The 14017-nt window shown below is 41.0% G+C and overlaps 1 protein-coding gene across 2 annotated transcripts in view; it reads right to left on the bottom strand.

The window, feature by feature from the left end:
- Window positions 1–14017, bottom strand: part of LOC148394487 (uncharacterized) — a 34743-nt gene that overhangs the window by 18522 nt on the left and 2204 nt on the right. For both annotated transcript variants that reach the window (XM_088382528.1, XM_088382527.1), the window contains exons 2-5: window positions 13652–13791; window positions 13498–13578; window positions 12300–12443; window positions 4072–4248 (exon numbers count right to left, since the gene is read on the bottom strand). The gene's annotated coding sequence lies outside the window, so the exon portion shown is untranslated. The remainder of the gene's footprint in view (window positions 1–4071; window positions 4249–12299; window positions 12444–13497; window positions 13579–13651; window positions 13792–14017) is intronic.

The following is a 14017-nucleotide window of genomic DNA, read 5'->3' as shown; positions in this document are numbered from 1 at the left end:
GCTCCCGAATGAATATCTTTTAACACTTGAGTGAAATTTGACAATTTATGAAATATTTTCATGATCATTATAGTCAAACTACAAATTGTGTGACCACAGGAGTGTTTGACAAACTCCAAAATAGAAAGGAGAGGCGTAAAAGAATCAGTGCTAACCAATGCTAACCTTGCATGAGCTGAGTGAACCGCTCACTTTCATGGCTAAAAAAAAAAAAAAAGGTTTTGGGCAATACGAAATGAGTTTATGGTGTTGGTGCAATTGAAAAAGGCAAAAGTTTCTTTATTCATTGTATTTGGACAGTCTTTGTGCTCTGCGGGGATTTCCGGGCTACAAAGTGCCACTTGTAAAGCATGCCACTAATGCTACAATTGTGAGAAACATGTGGCAACAAAGCCAAATATGTGCAGTGAAACCATCTTCAATATAATAGGCCCTGGAAGAGGGTTTTTTTTTCCCCTCCCATGTGATTTACTGAGCATCGCCAGATGGTATTAATGACTTTTCGCTTTGAACATACTTATATTTGCTGTTTTGATATTTAGGGCCTTCATTCTCTTTGATATTGTATGGAATTGAAAAAATGTTGTTGGAAAATGGGGACCATATGCTAGATGAAGTGCTTAATGAAGTTTTGCGGGCTGGTTAAGCTTTGCGAGGCAGGATGTTGTGTTAGGGTAGACTAAGTGACACTGGCGGTACTTCGGCAAACGCTCAGCCAGGTGCTAACAAATTGTTGTGTTAGCGTGTATGTAACGTTTGCTAATTGAGACAAAACTTTTACTTGTACTGAGCGCAGTCTTGCCTTCAAGCCTTTCCGAAGGAGGACAATTGAATCAAGACATACAGGAATGACATCATCCACGCTTACACAACGGCGGTGACACATTTGAGGAAATGTCATTTTATCATCATCAAAAAGAAAGTGATCGATGCGTCATAAAAGTTCAGTTAAGGCAATAAAAAAAAGGACGAGTGAAGAGACGCTACTTAAATTACGGTTGTATGTCATGATAATGTGTCTTAAGAGTGTGCAGATGAAACGGAATGGCCGCTTCCAGCTCATCCGCTTCACATTTGTTCAAATCGTGGGTGGCGTGCGACTGGCGGCATGATAGCGCCATGTGTCATGGCATTTCCATGAAATTGCGTCATTTTTTTTATCTTGTACCGACTTGTCCGAGAACGGGAATCGCAAGTCGAAAGGCTGTACTCCAACTCTAAAGTCTCAACTATTAAGTAATAACTTTTTGATAATCGACCGGCCATTGGTCCATTTCAGAAACTCATGTGTGAGCATTTCAGTGGAGTGTTTAAAAGAATTTCTTTGGCATTCCCGGTCAGAATACTGTACGGCGAACGGGATGGCGTGGCCGACACTCGAGACTGCTTCTTGACAGTCGTTGTCGGCGGAAAAGGGTGGAGAATGGGAGGGTGCCAGATAGAAAAGTTGTAGTAAAGAAATGGAGCCTATTATCGTTGATTCGACCCCACGTAAATTAGCGGAACGCATTCCTATTGTTGCTGTCAACTTGACCTGCCTCTCCAAATAAAAACTTGCCCACCCCCTGAAACACTCCCCTTGCCTCCGTTTCCCTCCCCAAACCCTTAGCGCACTTCACAATCACACCGCCTTTTGAAAGAAGCGAGAAAAAAAAAAAAAAAAAACCTTGCCAGAGCCTCAATTACACAATGGCAGCAAAAAGCTCCACACGCTGACCCCCGGCCAGCTGCATTCACTCTGGCCACATCTCTCTCCGCAGGAATTCTAAAGGCCTTTTTAGTCAGGCAGCCAGAGAGTGCAGCCAGCGGGAGAGGCGCATGGGGAAGAGGTGCGCACACACACTTCGCCCGCCCGGCCCAAGTCTTCACAGAGAGATTAATCATGTGTGAAATGGAAACAGCAAACGGCCACTGACACGGCCTGAACCCGCTCCAGGTTTTCCCCTCATCAGCTTGCTCCCCTAACAGGCAGGTGTTAATAAAAAGGTCCGCCATGACTGGACGCCTGCCACCGCCGAGCGCCGCTGGTGGGCTGCCTTGCCATTATTGTTGTTTGTGAGACCAATCGTAAGGACAAAAGGCAGGGAAAATTGCACCGCAAAGAAAAACATCACTGCGGCGTTGTTAGCGAATCTTGATAACAATGGAGAAATATACCAGAGTTTGTCTGTATGCCTTGGTGTAGAGTCATTGTGTGTTTGTTATGAGGGATTTTTTTCCATTTAGGAAAATGATTTCCATTTAGGAAAATGATTATTATTGATGTTATATTATTATGATTCTTGGCATTGACTTGACATCTCAACCTAGCAACTGGGAGGAGATAAAATACAACGGAAAGTATTACATTGCAACATATATTACTTGTACTCGTATTCACAGGTATATGACATGTATATTTGTTGTTCAGAGGTGCAATAAACAATTGGCAACAAACCAATTATCCAATTAATCAAAAGTATTTTCATAATTGGCACTTTCATTTAAAATTGTACAAATCTCACAATTGCAGTCATTCAACAGTTAATATTCTTAGATTTCTGTAGTCATCCATGAAAGCAAATCAAACATGTGCTTGTAATTTTGACAACAATGATCAATATTTCTGGCCTGTATTAAGAATCAATCCAGTAGCTGAATCATAATAAATTTGTGCATTTTTTGCACTGTCAATGGAAATATTTTTTTAATCTGATTAATCAACAAAAAAAAAATCGACTTATCAATTGGTTAATAAAATAATAATTTGTTGAAGCCCTAATGTATATATGTTATGTATCTGCACGTATACACAGCTACACGTCATAAGAAATTGCAATCTTTTTTTTTTTAACCCTTAAACCGAACTTGAAGGGATTCAACTCAAATGCGGGCAGAAGTCTAAAACATGTCTTCTTTCTTGTGCCTTTAAAGACGTGTGCATTTAAATGGTGACATAAAGATGCAAATATGCGAGTGGCGGCAGCTGAGCGAGGCCCACACAGTCGGCCGGCCTAACGGCAAGACAATCGCGTCGCGTCCCTCCCGTCTTAAAAGCCCGGTGCAGCCTTTGATAAGCGCCATTCTTTCTTGCCATCTAAAGAGGTCTTCCATAGATTTGACTTGCCTGGCGCAACCTTTGACGATTAATGTAGATCATTTTTATTCATTGCCAAAAATTGTCAGCAATTATGTGCGCAAAGCGGCCACCTGCCTTGGCTGAATGGCTGCGGTTAGTGGGGCTGCACGGCTTGTGGGGAGGCGCGGCCAAGTGGGGGAGTTAGGGGCGGCTGCGGTGGGGTGGGCTGTGCGGCAGGTGAAATAGCCCCTCTCGTTAGTGTAATGAGTGGTCCGAGCCTCGCAGTGGCGGGGGCACGTCGCTCCCACTGAAATGCCACATCCCCCCTCCTTAAGTGCATCGTGGGACATTTACAGGCAAATCACAGACCATTTTGACGGATTTTAGTCGTTCTCTGATCAAGCTCGAACAAATATATGAAATCCATCCATCCATTTTCTATAGTTTCAGAGCATTCAATGGAGAGCATTGAGAGCGGGGACAACAGCTTGAATTTCCAGAGCACATCTTTTAAGTCTCATTTTATTTACATTTTTTTATCATCAGTGTGGTTATTCTTATTTGATTTTTATCAAATTTAGAAAGAAATTTTCACTTTGCAGGGACTTTAAGGGTTTTAATGTGATGGAGACAGACACATCACCTGCTGTCCTCGCTTACGCGGCCGCATGTTCGGTGATGCAAGTATTACTTTAGATGAACAAGAAGTGTGTGGAAACACTTTCATTAGACCACGGCGCTGACCCCGGGTCGGCCACTGAATAAGTAACTCTCTATTAATGATTTCTGCAGCGGCACACTCCTGACCCCTGATCGCTTTCAATCTCAGAGAGGTAGAAAATGGCGAAGGGGTGAGAAGGAGAGGGGGGAGACCCATTGCGTGGAGATTAAGAAAAACATACTTTTTTTTCTCCCCCTGCTTTTGCCGTGTGTGTGGGAGGGTGATTATTTGTGCCACACTGCTGGGAGGGGGGGCGGGGGGGGGTGCAAACATCCTGCTGAGACTGACTCACGTATTCTGGTTTGAGTTTCTTGTCGCCGTTCCTAATTGCCGTCTTCTCCAGCTTGTCAATAATAGGGAAGATCATCATCCTTGTCCTTCAGCCTCAGCTTCTTGTGGATGATCTCCATGTCCCTCATGGGGTCCCCGCTCGTCTCATCATAGATGATATCCTCATCGTCAAATGCACCTGCAGCGCAAAGACACACAAACAACATATAAGTATTGATTTTTTTTCCTTTTATTTCTTCTACCAGGGAACAGCAGGAGGGTGACAAATCGGTAAAAAAGCAATCAATAAGTCTTGTGATTCCCCCACAAATTTTCCCAAATTGTAAAGGCTGCAACTTGGGATGGAGGGGAAGCTTCATTTGGGTTGGTCACTAGGCCTTTTACCCTCAAATGTATTTATTTATTTTTTAATTTTTTAATTTTTTTTACCACAGATTTATTTATTTATGTATTTTTTTTTTGTTTATTTATCAATTTATTTATTTATTTATTGCATCTCCAGAGCTGTAGAAGTGAAGTTCACATCGTGTTTCATAAAACATGAAAAACTTACCATGGCTGCAGTTTTTTTATTTTTAAATACATTTTTTATGAGTCAACAACAACCAACCAACCAACCAACCAACCAACCAACCAACCAACCAACCAACCAACCAACCAACCAACCAACCAACCAACCAACCAACTACTGTCAGAAAGGGAACGCCAGGTTATTCAACAAGGAAGTACAAGTCAGGTGAAGAATTCAATGAAACATGTCTGGTATTTATTGCATCTCCAGAGCTGTAGAAGTGAAGTTCGCATCGTGTTTCATAAAACATGAAAAACTTACCATGGCTGCAGTTTTTTTATTTTTAAATACATTTTTTTATGAGTGAACAACAACCAACCAACCAACCAACCAACCAACCAACCAACCAACCAACCAACCAACCAACCAACCAACCAACCAACCAACCAACCAACCAACCAACCAACCAACCAACTACTGTCAGAAAGGGAACGCCAGGTCATTCAACAAGGAAGTACAAGTCAGGTGAAGAATTCAATGAAACATGTCTGGTATCCGCTTCAGTGTCTTCAGTGGCGTCAGTTAATGCTCCGTATAAAAACACCGTTGACAGACAGGTGAGGTCCTGACAGAAAGTTACGTCACCTCTATGATTGGCTCATTAAAAAGCTGTCACACCAGCGACAAACATGCCAGAACATTGATGCACGCTTGGAATATTGATGACTCACTGTTCTGTCACAAACAATGCCTGTTAAAGACTGAGGCAACTATAATGCCAAGTCATTGCTGACAATGTAAAAACTTTCCATTTGTAGTAAACAATCATAAAATGATCATGCATTGATCATTTTATGATTGGTTACTTCCTGAATGGTGACTTTTTGCACAGCATTGTAGCCAGTGTTGGAAAGTTACACAGTAAAATGCTTGTATGCAATGCCCATGTAAGAAAAAATGAAAATTGCGGCCAAAAATAAATGAATCTGTTGTTTCCAGCCTCAAATACATAAAAATAAAACTCGTCAACTGTCAACCAATTAGCCCTTACTAAGACTTGTAACAATGAATGCTACTTGGGCTCTGTAGCTTCTACTTTTTAGAGAAAGAGTTTGTCGATTGACTTAACCCATTAAAATAATGTTGAATGTCCTCAGGTGGATTTTGGAGTCTGTACTTTTTTGTACTGAAAATATTATTTTTAGCAATCTTCTACAGTGTGAATACCACCTTTGCGTGGGTGGTAATAGTTAACAACACAAGTATGTTAGCATGCCAACGTGAGCAATCAACGTCAACACTGAATTAAAGGTGTTCTTGCATGTCATCAATGGTAAAAGAAATAATCGTTCCCTCGAGCGCACGCGACCTTGTTCTTCTGCTTGATTATTATTATTTTTTTTTAAGTGAAGTTGTTACAAACCAGCATGGCTGATCCACGCACGACTTAATAGTCGAGCTTGTCAGCAAAAAGCTGCGGACTTGTGCGCGAGCTGTCATCCTGTGCGTTGTTGTCCTCGTGCCGAAATGAACTTACTCAATTAGTTTGTCTAATCAGCCTGTTTTGGTTCGTCTCCTCTTGCCGAGGTACTCCACAGCATAAACAGTTCACTTAGGCTCCACAGAAAGGGGCTAATCAGTGGAATTATTGTTTTGCTGCTCCAATTTACCAGCTCCCTGTTTAGCAGTGATTGCGATGGAAATTGTCCATTGTGTTTGTACGAACTTAGGAAATATACTGCAACGTAATCACTTTGTTTGCTGCGAGAATATACATACACCAGCAGCGCTCATAATGTACAATTTGGATATCCTGTCGGGCAAATTCTTACGAGCAATTCTGGCACATCAGGTTTCAAAAGTGCTCGAATTAGTCATAAATCTGTCATGAATGATTTCAATTCAATCAAGTCGTAGAAATATAAATAGCACTCTTTTTTGACTGGTCTACAATGTGCTAGCTTATATTTGTGACATGAAAAGTAGATAGAAAGGCTTTGGAAGGGCAGGCACAGCTGATGGCCTGACATTCTCCTTTTGGACACCATATATGCCACCGTAATTCCTTTCAATTAATTCTGCCTAATTTAACATTCACTTCAACTTTACAGCCACCCAATTTATGGCTGAGAGCCAGAGAACAAATGTATGGAAAAAAAAGATGGGGGGGGGGGATTGTGAGGGGCACTTGTTACAATTGACTCTTGTGAGGCCGTCGCCATGCAAGGATGCTAGCAAGAAAAACAACAAAAAAAGCTAATGCTAACATCAGCCAAAATGTCCACCCTGATAGTAAAGAGGAAATCAAGTCCAAAAAAAATTTCTGACAACAAAATGTTCTTTGCACCTTCCTGAGAATCTAAAAAGAGTTTTATGATTAAAAATGCATTTGTGGAATATGACCAAAGTGATTAGCGGGGAGTGGCTTTGGATGGCCTGATTAGGGGAGCTCCAATTTTTGGATTTACACTGGCACTCCAAGATGGGGGTGCCCGACAAGAACTACAGCATAATGTGACTCTTAAATGGTTTTAGGAGAGACCCCACCAGTTTGGAGTATTACACCGAGCGTCAAAAAGAAGCTCGAGCTATCATCACTTGTGAATGACGTCGACAGACAAGACTGCAATCTGTGTCAAGTCAAAGATCAATACTGATACTGATTGAGCTTGTGCCGTGTGATGTCGCTACCTGGGAGGGTACGTGGTCAACATAATTCTGCAAAATTACAGTATTCATTCGCCTTCAACTTCCTGCGCGTGTTTTCACATGCAAGGCGGCTTGGCTAAGAGCACATCTGAAGAAGTCGCATTCCTCTCACCGCCTTAAAAAATGTTCACGCCAAGTCAGCGTCGCAATTCTACTGGCATTCAGAGCAGTAAAAGCAATTTTATGGGTGTGTTGAGGGGGAAGCGTATGATGGGTGTCTTACCGGTTTTGAAACACTACAGATGAACATGAGGAGTATTCAGAAATATGTTTTTATAGGATTGGTGAGAGCGACGGCTATACGATGACAGCTTCAGGAGTTTTTCCTTGGCGTACTGACTTAGCAATTACTGTAAATACGTTGGCAACTTAAAGGCGGCTTGATGAAATGATGCATTCAAAGCACTCTTTGTACAAAAAGAAACATGAAAATTTGCCTTGTTTTACAGATGTTTATATTTTATCTTTATATTTGTGTGTATTTTCCTCTCCTTTGGCCAATCTTTTGCCGATTTGTTTTTATAAGAAAATATTTTTCACTAAACTATTTTTGCCCAGTATTAAGATATTTTTGTCAAAACATTTTAAGATTTTTTTTCCCTAAAGAATTTGCTTTCATTACACATATATATATATATATATATATATATATATATATATATATATATATATATATATATATATATATATATATATATATATATATATATATATATATATATATATATTTTTTAATTTAATTTTAATTATCATTTAATTATTTTTCTAATAATTAAAAAAGAAATTCTGGAATATTTTTGCCTGCTACTTTTTCGAGAAGGTGCAACTATTATGTTCTTACAATTTTTTAAAAATAACATTTGTGTGTTTTTATAAAGAATAATAATATTCTTAGAGAATGAGGGATATACTTTAGACAAAAATTGGGAATGTGTAGAATCCTAAATTGGATGATCCAGATGGGACCAAGTTACATTTGTTGACATGACCCCAAAAAAACAAAAGTGACTCATCTCATCTTTAGCTTCCTTGCCATTTCCATTTGTTGGGAACACATGTGCAAGTTTCACATGCACACAAGTGTTGTCCCGCATCAGAGAAGAAACCTTTTCAGGTCCTTCAGTGCCACTGATTGCACAGGCACCAGCAATTTCCTAACCAACCGCCACCTGAACAATGATGTGTTCGCCTTTTCAGACCCTGCGCTCTTTCATAGCAGAATCATTTTGCAGTTTGGAACGAGATCTCCATAGCAACTCCTCTTTGAGGGGTTTAGAATCACCATCCAATAATTCTATGATCATCGGGCCTTGCCATTCCCGGTGGTTCTTTTCACAGTGGACAGGAGGGGTGGGGGGGGACAAGGAAAAGGGGGGGCTGAGTAGGAGGACGACGCAGGAAGAGTCGCTAGTCTATTTCAGGCAATTCATCTTGCGAGCCCATTAGAATTCAAAATATTGCGACCTTCAATCAGGGCAGATTTTATTTGGAGCTGTGGCGATCTCCACTCAAGATGGGAAGGCATTTGGCTCTAATCATCCGCCACGAGTGGAGGCTGACAAAGACTCTTCATTCTCGCTCGGGCAAAAACGCTCATTTAAATGCTGTGACAGCACCTCAAAACACAAAGCGTATAAAAGGAGGACGAGCCATGCTGCCGTTAAATGATCCACACGCGTCTTTGCCCGGATTGCTTAAAACAACGAAATAAAAACATGCATGCCACGGGGGAAAATTATTTTACCGACAGAGGTGTACAAAATTTAAGAACCGGCATCTTGAATACATCAAACATGAATGTGCGGGCGTAAAGAATTTTGTGCAACTTTTTGGAAACATTTCTTTCACGTAGTGTCGAAGAGTAGACGTAAATAAATAATTGGGTGGCGTCAACTACAAATACTACAGATGCTTGTGGCTATGAAGACTCTGTGAGCAGGTGAGTGATTACATAAAATTCCTGGAGTGATTCCATAATCGACAATTAAATCGCGGCTTGGAATGCCATGGCTCACGTTTTGGTAACACCCATGGAGGTTTCCCTGTATTATACAGAGATCATTATAGGAGGGAATGTCGAACCGCTGGGAATTATTTTGCAGAAATAGAAAGGAGTACCAGTAAGTCAGGTCGAACTGCCCCAAGGCCTCACAATGCGTGACACAAAACCCTAAAGTCATCTTCAAACCCATTGCCCTTTTGTCAAGGTGACGCACTCAAACGAATAATTGATAGGAAACAAAGAAACAAATTGGAATATGGCCCAGTGAACACACTGTAGTAGAAAAAAGGTGCGCTGGCTCACAAATCACTGATTCATCAGGGATCGAGTCGACGCTAAGGCAATACACTCGAAAATGCTCAAAATAAGCACCGGAATTAAAGCCCGTATTCTAGCGAGCTTCAAACCGTTGTGGATTTCTCATCAGGGTTTGTTCAAGGTCGCCGTTTTAACGATTGCAAACATTTTTTTTTGTTGAGTATGTTCAGTTACATTCCAAAGGTGTTGGATGGAGTCGCTTTGCTATGCGCACTTTAGCACACTCGAGCTAAAAAAGGCTTTTCCCCTACTTTAGATCATTTCTGAAACTTTTGTCTGAATTCCCAGGTTACACTAAAAGGCCACACATTAGAGAGTTTAGTGTCATAAAGGCGTATTTTCCAACGACATCCAAGTAGCATATATTACAAATGAAGTCAACGTTCATAAAACGAGCAGCTTGGTGACTTACTCAGATGAGCACAAACGTGGTTTTGCTCTATTAAATTTAAAAGACTGCAGAACAATAGCCAGCTCATTCTCACATGGAAAACAGCTGTGTGGATGGATGAACGCCAGCTCCTCCAAAATATTAGCATGGAAGCCACCATCACATCACTCACCCATAGTGGCCACTTAACACAGAGACACTGTTCCTTTTCATCTCCTTTACTGCAGCGCGACTAAAGACATCACTTGTGAATCAATGCATGTCCGAGACGGCCAAATGTTTCATTGAGGATATAAATCCAAAATTTCTCTAGTGCTTTAAAACATATTTGTCTCCAGTTCTTGGAACCTCTGCAGTGCTACAGTAAAAGTAAATAAGAGGCTAGCATCACAAATATACATTTAGAATGTTCTAGATTTTTGTCCCGGTATCCTCTCAGTTAAAATGTTGATATGTGATCAACAAAAACGTAAAAAAAAAAAAAAAGTAGAGATGGGCAAGTACCGATATGGTATCGGACCGATATCGGCCTCATTTTAATGTATTGGGTACTCGTGGAGGTCGCCGATACCAGCCACCATTACTTAAAGCAAAAATAAATAAATAAATCGACATCAAGTAAATCCTGCTGCTATACAGAGGCAGTCTGGCTTATCGGGAAAATAAGTTTTGTTTACAATGTTTGGTCTGTGCTAAATGGAAGTATCGGTACTTGATATCGGTGCGGAAAAAACAATTGAACAATTTGAATTGTGACAAAGTTCCCACTAGTGCGCTAATACTGACGGACAACAAGTATCCAAATCAATCTGAGTGACAGCCAATCAATAATGAATAGAGTGATAATCCAATAAGTGTCAATAAAAAGAAGGAGCAATTGTACAGTACAGAAAAAAAGTACAGTTAAACCAGTTTGTCACATGATACGACTATCGCAAATGTGATCAGCACTGGCAACGTGGAAAGACATCATCATCCATCCGTCCAGCCATCCATTTACTGTCCAGCCTATGCTGGTTGGGGTCATGGGCAAAATGTCTCTGAGCGGGAGGCAGACTGGAAGGCTAGCCAAGCAGGCCTGGCAACCTGTTGCCAGTTGTGTTCCATGACACACGGGTGTGGCAACAGCGATGTGATGTTTCCATTTCCCATCATTACCGTAACTGAGCAGCTGGCGACACATTCCGTTCGACAAGTTGTCACAAGGTTTTAAGTTCAATTTGGAAAGTCACCCACTTAAGTTTCTATGACAACATTCCGTCGTGACATACAAACATAATGCCATGTTATATACAAATATATGATTGAAACCTTTAACACTATACTGAAATGACATTTTGCCTCAATGACAACTTTGAACACGAGTCAAAAGTTTCCTGATAACTTTTCCAGCATCCAAAAGCACACATGAATGTTGATGGCCCGCATTTACAGCACAAGATCAAATGGGCTAGCATAATTCAAACCATACTGCATAGCTTCTGAAAGTTGACACAGACAAGAACCCTCTGTACTTGTGTCACTCTCTTTGAGCGAGCCTTTTCAGAGGGAATGTGCGTTTTGCCGCGACTTAATGAATTGTGACTTTAATGTTGATCTCTGCACCTAACGCCCCGAACGGCCTGCGAACAAGACAACTGAGGCGGGTGCTTTGAAAAGCCCACGAGTTCTTTCACAAGCCTTTGAGCTGTGTCATGATGTTCGCCGAGCAGCGTTACACCATGCCGAGTCGCTCGTGTGGCAAAAGTGAACGCGAGCTCAGCCTTTTGACTCGCTCAGGTGTTATGAGAAAGATGCAAACCATTCATTGACAAAAGGAATCTGAAAACCAGATTGGATTTTGCAAAGTAGTCCAGAGAAGAGCCACAAGGCTTGACACCAAGATTCTCATTCAGTGCCATTGACTGATAAAGATGTCAAAGTTGCATTTTTAACTGGGATGGCAGTAACTATAATTCACTTGAAATTAATTTAAAAAGGTCTGTTACATTCCTTCAAAAAATGAAAATTTGAACTTCTTGTTTGATCTGAGACTCAAATGTCTTCAAACTCATACAAGGAACTGACCTTGATGTTCCAATAATTTTGATGGCCCCACTGGAGGAGCCTCCATAAATACGAGACTAGAGGCTTTGTTTCTTAAATCTAAAAAAAAAAAAAAAAAATGACTTGAGTGGAGCAGCAATCACGCATCACTAGAGGAAGGAGATATCGACAACTTTGCTCTTGGCGAGAGAGCAAGACGAGCGTGAGCAGATGTCAAATGCGAGAGAATGGGTGAATGGAGAGATATCCTACCTGGCTGGTTTGTGGACTTGACAGAGGAAATCATAGCGCTGGTCTGGAATGGGCACTTTGCTTTCATTTGGGTCAGTGGTGCAGAAGGGGAAATTTCCCGCAGCCAGCCTGACTCTTTGTCAGCACGCTGCAAAAGGTTGACGTCTTGAAAATGCAAACAGTGGAGAAAAGGTGATGCTAGGTTGACAGTCAAATCCAACCAGAATCACATCAGTGCCCAATGCAAGTTGACAAAATCATAGAGAATCCATCATAGCATATCCAAATCAAACAAAAGCAGCATTTTATAATCACAAATAAGACACAGTATAGAAAAACTCAAGTAGTCTTGAAAATGGACAGACAACAACAACCCTTTATAATGGCGCATTATTATGAAGTGTAATCCAGGACAATCCCTTCACTCAGTACTTCGCAGTGTAATGACAGTTTACCAAGTCCTATAAATGTGAAATTGCTCAAGATTGCTAAAGTGCATGTGGTCATTCTTCAGATGAAGCAAGATTGGCGCTACTCTCAGGTCACCTTGGGGTGAGGAAAAACAAGGAACCATCCACAACAACACAATAAGCACCATCGGGTACATGAGTGGACATTGGAACGTAGAATAAGTACTTATTTACTTCGCCCAATACATCCGCAAGGGGATTTCATGTAGACATTTCTAACAGGTGGGATAGAGCATTTAGCTAAAGCTGTAGCTATCAAATATTTTCAAATTAATTAGCCCATCGATGGCTCAGATTCAAATTGATGTGTGTGTGCCTTTAAAAGGCGGGGCCTCGCCTGGTGAGTGACGTGGGAGTCGGTAATGAGTGTTGAGTTGGCTACAGTGTGCACATGTTAGCGTCTGGCTACAAACTAGCTAAATTAGCCAGTTGAAGGCTTCTAGGCAAATGTCAGCTATGTCATTAGCATCTTATAAATTAATGTTGGGTGTAGGGGGGGTATTAAACTAGCAGTGCTAGGCTATACTGTGTTAATATTAGCTAATTAGCCAACCTAGCTTTGGCAATCATAGATGTGTTGTTGTGATGTATTGGAAAACTGCATTGCAGTAGACTTTTTTGTCTTACTCCAGTTGTTTGGTTAAAGGAAAACAGTGGAAGGCATCCAACTAAGGCTGGATTTAACTTTCAGTGACATTACAGAAGTCTGCAGTATTGTCATCAACATAAACAATTAATCTTCCACTTACCACAGTTTGAGCAGGCCCATTTTCAGATGAGCCAGAGCTTCCAATCAGAGGTGGCCTTTTGGTTGCGTCTTCTCCTTTCCTCTGTGGAGACATTGTAGATTTCAGCATGAGTCACTCCTATGTTGATTTCCTGCTCTTTCCTGATACCACACACCTTCTCTGGAGCCGTTTGTCACTTTTTCAAAATCTCAAGATGCTCATTGAGAGAGAAGCGAAGCAGCAGAGTGGACTGCATTGTAAATGGTTCACTTCATGGTATTTGTCCACACTCACTGGCCGCATCATTAGGTACACCTGCATCAGAATAATACATTTAACTGACACTGTCTGGGATTATTCATCATTGTGATGTTTCTAATATTTTGCCTCTCTTTTAGCTGAATAAGATCAGAAAAACATTCTACGCAGTTTGATGTGATGTAATTCTACACTTCTGCAACCCTTAATAAAAACAAAAGTGTCATTAATAATGACGTTTTTAGGGGGGATGCTCGGCACTTAATATTGTGGCAGGTTCACA

Source organism: Syngnathus floridae, chromosome 8 (genome assembly GCF_059516105.1).
Source record: "Syngnathus floridae isolate MCC-2025c chromosome 8, RoL_Sflo_1.0, whole genome shotgun sequence".
Taxonomy (NCBI): domain Eukaryota; kingdom Metazoa; phylum Chordata; class Actinopteri; order Syngnathiformes; family Syngnathidae; genus Syngnathus; species Syngnathus floridae.
This window is presented reverse-complemented; position numbering and strand designations above follow the sequence as displayed.